General features: G+C 55.0%; 1 non-coding gene and 1 pseudogene across 1 annotated transcript; both read left to right on the forward strand.

Moving 5' to 3' along the window:
• The first annotated feature begins 1247 nt into the window (after positions 1-1247).
• On the forward strand, positions 1248-1398 carry LOC138517110 (5.8S ribosomal RNA; annotated as a pseudogene).
• Positions 1399-1874: 476 nt separating this feature from the next.
• LOC138517203 (28S ribosomal RNA) lies at positions 1875-5571 on the forward strand. The gene has a single exon (XR_011282424.1). It is a non-coding gene; the product is annotated as a 28S ribosomal RNA (ribosomal RNA).
• Positions 5572-12209: the final 6638 nt, after the last annotated feature.

Raw genomic sequence — 12209 nt, forward strand, 5'->3', positions numbered from 1 at the left:
TGATGGGGGCATGTCAGGGAATGGTGGAGCATGTGGGTCAGGGCTGGAGCACTCTGGTGGGAAGGAAGGGGGCATCTAGGTGTGAATGGAGGGATGGGGTATGTTTGTCTGGAGAGAAGGATGTTGGTTTATTGGAGTGGTGGGAGCATGTGTGTGTCGAAGGGATGGGGTAATCAGGTGTTGGTATAGGAGAGGGCGAATGGCGCCATCTGAGTGTGTGTCTGGAGGTAGAGGTGAAGCATATGGGTGTGGCTCTGAAGGGTGGAGCATCTTGGCGTAGGTATGGAGGGACGGATGTTGGTGTTTTTGTGTGGGTTTGGATGGAGGGATGGTGGCATGTAGGTCAGGAGGGAGGTGGCATTTGAATCTGGAACGTGTGTTTGGAAAGAGAAATGGGGCATTTGAGTGTGAATGGTATCTACTTGTGGGTGGGGGCATGAAGGATCATTAACAGCGGAGCTGCGGGAGGGTGAGCCATGGGCCCGACCTTAGTTGTATCCCAGACGTGCACACCCACAGCCTGGTGTACCTCTCGCAGAGCGGTCCGGTGCGTGTGGTCAACCAGGCGCCAGGGAGCGGGCTTTCCCTTCCACCGGAGAGGGGTCCGCGACCCAGCAGATGGCTGGGGATGCCTGGCACGGTTGGGATAACCTGCTGGGGATGTCCCCAACCACGCATCAGAAAGGGAGCCCTGCAAAGCCCCCTCTCCTCACTGAGCCCGCCTCTGCGCTGGCCGGGGGCGCGCACTCCTCTCTCTGATCTGCCAGCGGGTGGGCATTGGTAGGCACACCCCGGTCAGCAGGGAAGCCCCGAGTGGGGGCAGCCGGGAGCCGAGGGAAACCTGACTGCTCTCGAGGGGCACCTCCCCAGGCATACAGGGGCCCGGCACGCCAGGCATGAGCCCAGAGACATGGTGCAGCTGGCTTACTTGACGGTGGGTCTCCCCGACTCACACTCAGCCCCCTGACACCCCAAAGGGAAGCGGAGGGGGTCGGGGAAAGATGAGGGGTCAGGCGGGGTATGCAAGTGGCAGAGCGACCTACCTCCATCCCCCTGGGAAGTGCTGTGCTCCCCTGGGGAGGTGGCGGTCAGGCTGAGCACCTGGATTTTTTTTTTTTAAACCACAATGGTTTCGGCCGAGCTAGACAGGGCGCTGGGCTGTCCTGCCACAGGAGGTGCTGCCTCCCCCTACCTCTACTGCACCGGCAGGGTCAGGCCGACGTCTGGAACAAAAAAAAGTTGACTGTGACTTTTGGCAGTGGATCACTCGACTCGTGCATCAATGAAGAACGCAGATAGCTGCTAGAATTGGTGTGAATTGCAGGACACATTGATCAACACGTCGAACGCATCATGTGGTCCTGGGTTTTTCCCGGGGCTACGCCTGTCTGAGGTTCGCTTGTACATCAATCGCCCCGGGTTTCCCTCCCAGGGGTGTGGCTTGGGCTGTCACAAGGATTCCATTCATCCCCCTAAGGTCAGACTCCGATCAGCACCATCGCTGGATCCTTGGATCTGGTGCGCAAGCTCATTGCCGACGTGTCCTGGCCTCCCCAGTTTCCCCGCCTCATGCTGGTTTCCGGAGGGCCAGGTGGCCGGCGTGCCCCGGATGTGGTGGTGGCGGAAGCAGGCTTAGAAAAAGCCTGGCGCACCTTCACCATACCCCGGGGCATCTGGCTGTGCTGTGTGTGGCTGTCTTTGGTGTCCCACGGCGGCCGGCGCAGGATGACCATGGAGCGTGGACCTCGTGACCATGTGGGCTTCGGTCGCAGATTGGGACAGAGCACACTCGCCTGCGCCAGAGGCACAGGGCTGGGGCAACCCCCCCATACGGGCACAAGGCCAGCTGCCCTGAGCTTTGTTCTCCCCGACCACGGCCTCAGGTCAGACGTGGTGACCTGCTGAATTTAAACATATTACTAAGCAGAGGAAAATAAACTAAGCAGTATTCCCTCAGTAACGGCCAGTGAAAAGGGAAGAGCCCAGTGCTGAATCCCCATTCAACGGCAGGCGTGGCAAATGTGGCGTACAGAAGACCGACTCCCCGGTATCGCTCAGGGGGCTCAAGTCCTTCTGATCGAGTCTCACCACGCGGATGGTGTGAGGCCGATAGCGGCCTCTTGCACACCGGGTCAGGTCTTCTTGGAGTCAAGTTGCTTGGGAATGCAGCCCAAAGCGGGTGGTAAACTCTGTCTAAGGCTAAATACGGGCGCGAGACTGGTGGCCAACAAGTAACGTAAGGGAAAGTTGAAAAGAAGTTTGAAGAGAGTTCAAGAGGGCGTGAAACCGTTGAGCAGTAAACTGGTGGGGTCTGTGCAGTCCGCCCACAGGATTCAACACGGCAGGCAGGTTGGTCACCTGGAACGGTGGAGGCCCTTGTGCGTCTGTGGCCCGGGCACATCCAGCCCCAGCAGGGTGCATTTTCTCTGTATCGGTGCACCACGACCGGCTGGGAAGGCCACAGGGGGCAGGTGGCTCTCTGCTCCAGCAGAGAGTGTTACAGCCCCCTGACAGCAGTTTTGCTGTGTCTACGGGGCTGAGGGAGATAGACCGGCACTGCGCCCTTATCCGGCAACCTTTCTGGCCCCTCTTGGGGGTTGCTAGAGTGGCGCCGGGAGACGGGGCTCCCAATGTGACTGTGGTGGACTGCCCTCAATACGCCCTGACCACGTTGTGCTGCCGGGCGGGAAGGCCCACAAAGGGCGCCAGGGTTCTGAGCTGATGTCGGTTAACCATCCGTCCTGTCTGGAAACACCGACCAAGGAGTATAACACGTGCCTGAGTCAGAGGGCCGAATGAAACCCTGTGATGTAATGATGTTGAGGGCTGGTGCTCGCCGATTGCAGTGGTATCCTGTCGAGATGGGCCCTCCACCGACTCGTCTGACCCACTCTGTCAGAGAGATGATGCATGAGCGTGTGTGATAGGACCCAAAAGATGGTGAACGCGGCCTGGTGGAGGTCCGTAGCAGTCCTGATGTGTAAATCGGTCATCCGACCTGGGTATAGGGGCAAAAGACTAATCGAACGATATAGTAGCTGGCTCACTCTGAAGTGTCCCTCAGGATAGCTGGCACACGGAAACACCAGTTTTATCTAACAAAGCGAATGATTAGAGGTCTTGGGGCCAAAATTATCTCAACCTGCTCTCAAACTTTAAATGGGTGTGAAGCCCGGCTCGCTGGCGTGGAGCCGGGTATTGTATGAAAGTGCTCAGTGGGCAACATTTGGTAAGCAGAACAGGCGCTGCGGGATGAACTGCACCCTGGGTTAAGGCGCGTGATGCAGATGCTCATCAGACCCCAGAAACGGTGTTGGTTGATATAGACAGCAGGATGGTGGCCATGGAAGTCGGAATCTGCTAAGGAGTGTCTAACAACTCACCTGCCGAATCAACTAGCCATGAAAATGGATGGCGCTGCAGCGTCAGGCCCATACCCGGCCGGCGCTGAGAGCTGCAGGGGCTAAGTCAGGCAAGTAGGAGGGCTGCTGCGGTACACACAGAAGCCCGGGACGAGGGCCCGCGTGGAGCCGCCGCAGGTGCAGATCCTGGTTGTAGTAGCAAATATTCAAACAAGAACTTTGAAGGATGAAGTGGAGAAGGGTTCCATGTGAACAGAAGTTGAACATGGGTCAGTCGGTCTAAGAGATGGGCGAGCGTCGTTCGGAAGGGATGGGCTATGGCCTCCGTTGCCCTCACCCGATCGACAGGGAGTCGGGTTCAGATTCCTGAACCCAGAGTGGCAGAGACGGGCGCCCTTGCAAATGATTCCAGAGAAGCCGGTGGGAGCTGCACAGAGAGTTCTTTTCTTTGTGAAGGGCAGGGCACCCTGGAATGGGTTTGCCCCGAGAAAGGGTCCCGAGCCTTGGAAAGTGTTGCAGTTCCAGCAGCGTCCGGTGAGCTCTCGCTGGTCCTTGAAAATCTGGGTGAGATGTTGTAAATCTCGCGCCAGGCCGTAACCATATCCGCAGCATGTCTCCAAGGCGGACAACCTCTGGCATGTCAGAACATTGTAGGTACGGGAAGTCGGCAAGTTATATCTGTAACTTCGGGATAAGGATTGGCTGTAAGGGCTGGGTTGGTTGGGCTGGGGTGAGAAGCAGTGCTGGCTGCGCACCATGGCTGGATGAGGCGTCTTCCCCCTCACAGGGGGGCGGCTCTGCCTCTGGATGCGAGCCTGGCCCTTCCTGGGGATCACCCCAGCTGCAGTGTTCGCCTCTCTCGTTCTCCCTCTGGGGGTTCCGGGCTGGCATTCTGCCTCAGCCGACACCTAGCAGCTGACTTGGAACTGATGCGGACCAGGGGAATCTGACTGTTTAATTAAAACAAAGCATTGCAAAGGCCCGTGGAGGGTGTTGACACAATGTGATTTCTGCCAAGTTCTCTGAATGTCAAAGTGAAGAAATTCAATGAAGCGTGGGTAAACGGCTGGGGTAACTATGACCTTTAAGGTAGCCAAATGCCTCGTCATCTAATTAGTGATGTGCATGAATGGATTAATGAGATTCCCACTGTCCCTACCTACTATCTAGCCAAACCACAGCCAAGGGAACAACCTTGGCAGAATTGACAGGGGAGGAAGACCCTATTGAGTTTGACTCTAGTCTGGCACTGTGAAGAGACATGAGAGGTAGGATAAGTCGGAGGCCCTCGGGCCACTGGTGAAATACCACTACTCTTATTGTTTTTCCACTTACCTGGTGAGGCGGGGCGATCATGTGGGGCTCTCGCTTCTGGCTCCAAGCGCCTGGCACATGCTGAGCATGACCCGCTCCGGGGACATTGGCAGGTGAGGAGTTTGACTGGAGTGGGACACCTGTCAAAGTATAACGCAGGTGTCCAAAGGAGAACTCAGGGAGGACAGAAACTTCCCGCGGAGCAGAAGGGCAAAAGCTAGCTTGATCTCGATTTTTCAGTATGAATACAGACCGTGAAAGCAGGGCTTCACGATCCTGCTGACTTTTTGGGTTTCAAGCAGGAGGTGTCAGAAATGTTACCACAGGGATAACAGGCTTGGGCGGCCAAGCCTTCATAGCGACGTCGCATTTTGATCCTTCAATGTCGAATCATCCTATCATTGTAAAACAGATTGTTCACCCACTAATAGGGAACGTGAGCTGGGTTTAGACCGTCGTGAGACAGGTTAGTTTTACCCTACTGATGATGTGTTGATGCAATAGTAATCCTGCTCAGTACGAGAGGAACCGCAGGTTCAGACATTTGGTGTGCTTGCTTGGCTGAGGAGCCAATGGGGTGAAGCTACCATCTGTGGGTTTATGACTGAACGCATCTAAGTCAGAAATCCCCCCCCGCCCCAAGACCATGATACTGCAGCGCTGTCAAGCATCGGTTGGCTTAGGATAGCCAGCCTCAGGGGCGGTGTGTAGAGCCGCTCGCCTCGGGACTTGAGAAGGGGGCCACCTATCTCACCTGTAGTGCACTGCATGTTCGTGGGGAATCTGCTGCTAAATCATTCGTAGACAACCTAATTCTGGTTCAGGGTTTCGTAAGTAGAAGGGCAGCTACCTCGCTGCAATCTATTGGAAGTCATCCTCTGAGCCAAGCTTTTGTTGCAAGGCGGCACCGCCGCCAAGGTTCTCCATCCTTCATCCTGGGGCCCGCAGGGCACACAGGAAAATACCACCCACCCAAGGGGCGCACCCGCGGGGGTGTGCAGGCTGGTCTGGGAGCACTCTTCTCACCTTTCCTGGTCAGCCTGGCAGACCAGATGGCCTTGAGCCCGGGCCTTCGAGGTGGTGCCTTAAGCCCCGGGACAGGGCAGAGGAAGAGAGGGTGCAATTGCGGGGGTGGTACCTAAAGACTGTGCCCCTGGACGGTGGGGTAGTGGCAGGTCTGGCCGTCCACGGCCAACTGGCCTGGTAGTAGGCCCAGATGGCCCAAGTTGTGGCTGGCGGACCAGATGGCCCGCGTGGCAGCTGACTCCTGCATTTGTCTCTGGTCTGGTTCCGTAAGCTTAATAGTCGGCATGGAAGTGTCTCCCCGGCTCGAGTGCGTGGAGGTGGTGAATTAAGCCCAGGGCGGGGAAGAGAGGCAACAGCTTAAGCACCCACCCCAGAGTATGGGGGTGGTACCTTACGCCTGTGCCCCTTGACGGTGGGGGCAGGCACGGCCACCGGGCCATCTGGCCTGGGGAATAGGCCCAGATGGCCCGAGTTGTGGTTGCCGCGGCTGACTCCTGCATTTGTCTATGATTGTCATGGAAGTTCCACCCTGCGGCCTCCAGGACTGCCGTGGCGCAATTACCGGCTTTAGTTCAATGGCATTCGTGGGTTGCTCCCGGTCCTCGGGCAAGTATCAACCACATGTGGTCAGGCCCAAGACGAAGTGCATGTGTCAAGGGGCACCCTGAGCGGGTCCCTTTCCTCCACGTGGGGGTAAATGCGCTCGCAGTGGCCGTTCCACAGTGTTTGTGGGTTAGTCCTGGAGGGAGAGGCTCTAATGTGATGGGAGAAGCTCTGAGGGGGGCCCGGCCAGAGCTAAAGGGCGAAAGTCCCCGAACCCAGTGGTAGTCGCAGGGAGCCCTGGTGGGGTCCCAATCGCTCCCCACAAGGAAGAGCTCTAAAGGGGCCCTGCTAAAGCTCAGGGTGGCTGGTGGGGAGTTCTGGCCTTGGGCACCTATCTCACGTCTGGGTTGACTGTCGCCAAGCCTGGTGGTGATCGTGGGGAGCCCTGTCCCTCTCCGGAGAGTAAAGCTCTTATGTGGCGGGAGAAGCTCTAAGGCAGCCCGGGCTAGAACTCCAGGGTAGCCTGGGCTGCTGCCCCCACTGGCCTTGGGTACCGGCCTTGTGCGTGTGGGTCAAGTCCCCAAGCCTTGCGGCAGTCGTGGGGAGCCCTGGATGGACAAGCTCTAAAGGGGCACTGCTAAAGCTCCAGGATGGCTGGGGGGTGCTGGCCCCCCCAAGCACCCAGCCCTGGGTGCCTGTCTCACATGTGGGTCGACTGCCCGTCCCCAGAGGGATAAGCTCCAAGGTGGATCAAAAACCTCTTACGTGGAGGGGGGGAGAAAAACTCTAAGGTGTCCTGGCCAGAGCTCGAGGATGTCGATTGGTGCTGGCTCATGCCTTTGGGCACCTGCCGGTCCCCTGTCCTTTGTCAGGTGGGGGGGGGGGCAAAGGCCCATCCCGTGCAGGCCCATTGGAATACATTGACCTACCAGATGGCTGCTCTCCGAGCCCTGGTCATTGGCCAGAGGAATGTCTGCAAGGACCAGACGGCTGGGTTGCTCTGGAAGTCCCGATGGGTGTCAGTTTGAAATCTTTCTCCATAAGGTGCCCAACGCTTTTGCCGAGAGGTCCCACTCTGTCACTCTGGGTACACAGATGACAAAACTTAGTCACCTTCCTCCGGATTACTGTAGACTGGGTGAGAGGGACCTGTCTGCGCTCCTTTTGGTTCTCACTGCCTAACCCGGTCTCCATGGTGAAACCCTGGGCCGGCTGGGGGCCGTGCCCTATCCAATGCCCCAGCAGAGACTGGCCAGCTGGTGCTCTTCCGAGCACTCCATGGGATCGATTTGGTGCACTTGGTCCATCAAGGGTTGGACTGCTTGGCCAGTCTCGGCTGTTTCAAGCAATTTGCTTCCACCCGCCTTGGGACCGTGTCAAGGGTGTGCTTCCCTCGGGGAAGGCCCTCTCGTGTGGGCGGCTCTAGAGCGAAGGCCAAGCAGCCCGGCAACTCCCCAGTGGTCAGATCAGACGGGATCCCCTCGCAAGCCACGACGCGGCCCCTCCTCCACCAAGCACATTTCTCCAGCAGTTCGGAACACAAGTTGGCTGCTAACCCCCTCTGTCACCATACCAGTGGCAGTGTGCTGGCAAACCCCCCTACTGGTTCAAGCTGTGCCTAGGCCTGGCCTCTCCCTCTCACCCACCCTGTGGCATGGTGGAGCAGGCCCGGCGCCCGCGTGACCAACTTGTCCACCCGACCCGCACACGTCTAGGGATGCTCTTTGGCGATGGGGGCCTGCAGACAGCCCCAGAGGGTGCAAAGGTTGTTTCTGAGGCAGTCGCACGGCTCCCCCCGTTGCCACCCTCCAGAAGGTGCAACTACCTCATTGATCCTGCCAGTAGCATATGCTTGTCTCAAAGATTAAGCCATGCACGTGTAAGTACAAATGACTGGTACAGTGAAACTGCAAATGGCTCATTAAATCAGTTATGGTTCCATTGATCGCTCCATCTGTTACTTGGATAACTGTGATAATTCTAGAGCTAATACATGCCAATGGGCGCGGACCTCCTGGGATGCGTGCATTTATCAGACCAAGACCAATCCGGGCTTGCCCGGCCGCTTTGGAGACTCTAGATAACCTCAGGCCGATCGCACATCCATGTGACCGCGACGATGCATTCAGATGTCTGCCCTATCAACTTTCGATGGTACTTTCTGTGCCTACCATGATGACCACGGGTAATGGGGAATCAGGGTTTGATTCTGGAGAGGGAGCCTGAGAAACGGCTACCACATCAAGGAATGCAGCAGGCGCCCAAATTACCCAATCCCGACTCCGGGAGCTCGTGACGAAAAATAACAGTACAGAACTCTTTCGAGGCACTGTAATTGGAATGAGTACACTTTAAATCCTTTAACGAGTACCCATTGGAGGGCAAGTCTGGTGCCAGCAGCTGCAGTAATTCCAGCTCCAATAGCATATATTAAAGTTGCTGCAGTTAAAAAGCTTGTAGTTGGATCTTGGAATTGAGCTGGCGGTCCGCCGCGAGGCGAGCTACCACTGCCTGTCCCAGCCGCTGCCTCTTAGCGCCCCCTTGATGCTCTTGACTACGTGTCCTGGGGGTCTGAAGCGTTTACTTTGAAAAAAGTACAGTGTTCAAAATAGGCTGGTCGCCTGAATTCTTAAGCTAGGAATAATGGAATAGGACACTGGTTCTATTTTGTTGTTTTTCGGAACTGGGGCCGTGATTAAGAGGGACGGCCGGGGGCATTCGTATTGTGCCGCTAGAGGTGACGTTCTTGGACCAGCGCAAGACGAACCAAAGTGAAAGCATTAGCCAATAATGTTTTCATTAATCTACTGTCGTTTTTGGTTGTTGGTCTTTAGGTCTGCCACTCTGCCAAATTCCCCTAGGAGTGCTGTAAACACGACTAGGAGGTCGTCGGCAAAGGCCATTGCCTTATTGTCTTCCCCACCTAATGTAATCCCTTTTATTCCCCCTCTCCTGTTCAATTCTAGCTAGGAAGGGTTTGAGAAAGTTTGCGTACAGGAATGGTGACATGGGCAGCCCTGCTTAGTACCCCTAGTGATCCTTATCCCCTGGGAGACATGCCCATTGATAGCTAGCCTGATAAGTGGTGCTCCATAGTTGGCTTTGACCAGGTGGAGAAGGCCCAGGCCAAACCCCATAACCACCATATTAGCAAACAAGAATGACCGTTTGACTCGGTCAAATGCCTTCTCTGCATCTAGTGCTAACACCCCCTGCCCTCAGGACTGCCCTGTTTGACTTCTCTATCAGTTGGGATATTCGCCTAATGTTGTCAAACGTTTTGTCTCCCCTTGACAAAGCCTGCTTGATCCGGGTGGATCAGGTCAGTGATTACTTTATCCATTCTAGATGTTAGAATTTTTTTGTAAAGATTTTGGCACCAAGGTTTATTAGGGCAGTAGGGCGGTAGGAGCTACAGAGGGTTTGTTTCTTGTTTGGTTTAGGGAAAAGGATTACCTTGGCCTCCTCCATAGACTGGAAGATGCAGCCCGTATCGGAGAAGGAGTTAAACAGGGATGTAATTAACGGGACTAATGTGGTATGGAATGCTTTATAGAATGTGGTGGGGTACCCGTCCGGGCCTGGGGCTTTATTTGGTTGTAGCGATCGGATTACTGCACGCACCACGTTTTAGGTAATCGTCCCTTATAAAGCGTCACGCTGGCTCTGTTCTAATCTTTTTAGCCAGCAAGATTTTAAGAAGGCCCTTTGGAGGTCACTAACCTGTGCCTCCGTAGAGTAGAGGCTCATATAAAACTCTCTGAATGCCTGCAGGATCTCTTCTGTACGTCTGGTTTCCTGTCCCTCCACCATCTGAATGTGGCGTATTATACCTGTCGCTTCCTTCTGCTTAACCTACCTGGCTAAGAGCTGGCCTGTCTTGTTTGCCTAGAGGTAATACTTCTGCCTCAAGAATAGGAGCAATTTTGCTGCTTGTCTAGCTAGAAGGATATTAATTTGCCCTTTGATATGCCTTTACTCCCTCCTGATCATTACCCTCCCTATCGGTCTCCATTACCCCTGTTCTAGGTCCACCTGGAGGGCCTTCTCCAGTTTGGCTCGAGATGCCTGCTTTGCTATGAGCATCCCCCACATGTTTGCCTTAAAGGCGTCCCATACTACATGTTCCTGCACCTCCGGCGTCTTATTTTCCCCAAAGAAGTTGTGGATGGACTTGTGTATCTCATCGCAAATTACTGTATCTCTCAGCAGATGTCAGGGGAACCGCCACTTCCAGAGGACTCCCCCATTAGTTTTCTAGCTGCAGGTGAGTGTGGTCGGGCAGGGCTATGGTTTCCCTTTCTATGATCCATACCTGGCAAAGCAGTGTCTCCGAAACCAATATGTAATCAATTCTTGAGAATGTTTGGTGCACATGTGAGTAGTAAGTATACCCCTTGGAGTTCCCTTTTAGTTCATGCTATGTATCTGCTAATGCCATTCTGTTATGCTAGCCTGTAGTTTACTAGATGGGCTTTTAGATGTGGGTGTCCTGTCCGCGCTTCTGTCTGTGGATAGGCGCCAAGCCAAGTTAAAATCCCATCAGTATTAGCTGGCTCGTTGTTAACTGGTCTAGCTTCTGCAAGTATTCGTCCTGCCATGAGTTGGGGGCGTACACTGTGGCGATCGTGAGAGGCCACCCCCCGTTGTAGCTGGACGAGGAGGAATCTACCTTCCTTGTCAGCTTTTGTGCCTATTATTTCGACGTCAGGTAGGTGTCTAAACGCTATGAGGACCCCTCAAGCTTTGCTCTTGTCGTTGGCCTGCAGAACATGGGGCTACCCTCTCAACTTCATTCTGTCTGTCTTGCTTACGGATATGGGTCTCCTTGAGTGTCACAATGTCTGGCTTGGTATCCTGGAGGAAGTTCTCCAGAGTCCGTCTCTTTAGTTGGTGTGTTTAGTCCTCTAACATTGAGTTTTAGTATTTGGATCCCTACCCATACCCCGTTACGTCCTGAGAGTAATCATGTCGAAACGGTCGCCCTCGATTTAAGCACCCCACCCTCCCTCTCGCCCCCTCCGGCTAGACTTGGTTCAACTTCCCCAGGCCGTAACATCGCCCACTCCGGCTGGACTCAGCTCAACTTCCCCAAGCCGTAATGTTGTCCTAGGTTGCTGGATCTTGTTCCCATCCCAGAGAATAATTGTGCAGGGAGAGCCATTCCTCTGCTCTCCCCTGTTTCCAAGATATGTCACCCCCCCCCGTCTCCCAGAGCCGACCCTTAGTCTGACATTCCCTGTTTAACCCTACCGGCTCTTTTAACCCTTGTCTCGTGATCCCCCACCGCTGCTATTAAGTGGGCAGCCTATTCAGCACGGGGCTTCGGTTGCTGCCCACCCCGGGGCCACGCAATTGTTTGTGTCTTGTCTTTGACCTCTCTACTCTTCTCCACTCCCATGGCTTCTCTTGGTGGCCTTCCATGTTCTGGCCTCCTATTATTTCCTCCCCTTGCATCCCCTTCTTCTTCAATATTCAGGATCTTGGGTCCCTCATCCAACGTAGTGATGTGGTGTTGGCGCCCTTCCACTTGAAGACCATTCTAAAGGGGAATGTCCACCTGGATCTTATCTGGGCTTTGGTAAGCGCATTGGTCACCGGGCCCTTTTGCCTCCTCATTGCTTCACAGGTTGGTAACGCCGCTTACTGCTCCTTTTTCGGGATGCCGGGGAGGAACGCGCTCCTCACGGTGGGGTGGTCACGGGGGACATTTTGGAATCTTCTTATGAAGCTTTTTGAAGCCTTCGTCTGCCCTTTCTTGAGTAATCTTTCTTCCACACTTCTCAATCCCTTTTGCGTCCAGGATGTGGCACAGGGGGGGTGCTGATCTCCAACGTTTGATGATGTGGCTTGGCTGCACGACTCGGGCAGCGTCAGTGCTTATTACTTGACTTATCTGCCGCCTGTGATACCGTTGACCATGCCACCTTGCTCATCTGGGCTGGCCTTTCTGGTGCCGTTCTT

Source organism: Ambystoma mexicanum, chromosome 6q (genome assembly GCF_040938575.1).
Source record: "Ambystoma mexicanum isolate Mex_15411 chromosome 6q, UKY_AmexF1_1, whole genome shotgun sequence".
In the NCBI taxonomy this organism is placed as follows: Eukaryota; Metazoa; Chordata; class Amphibia; order Caudata; family Ambystomatidae; genus Ambystoma; species Ambystoma mexicanum.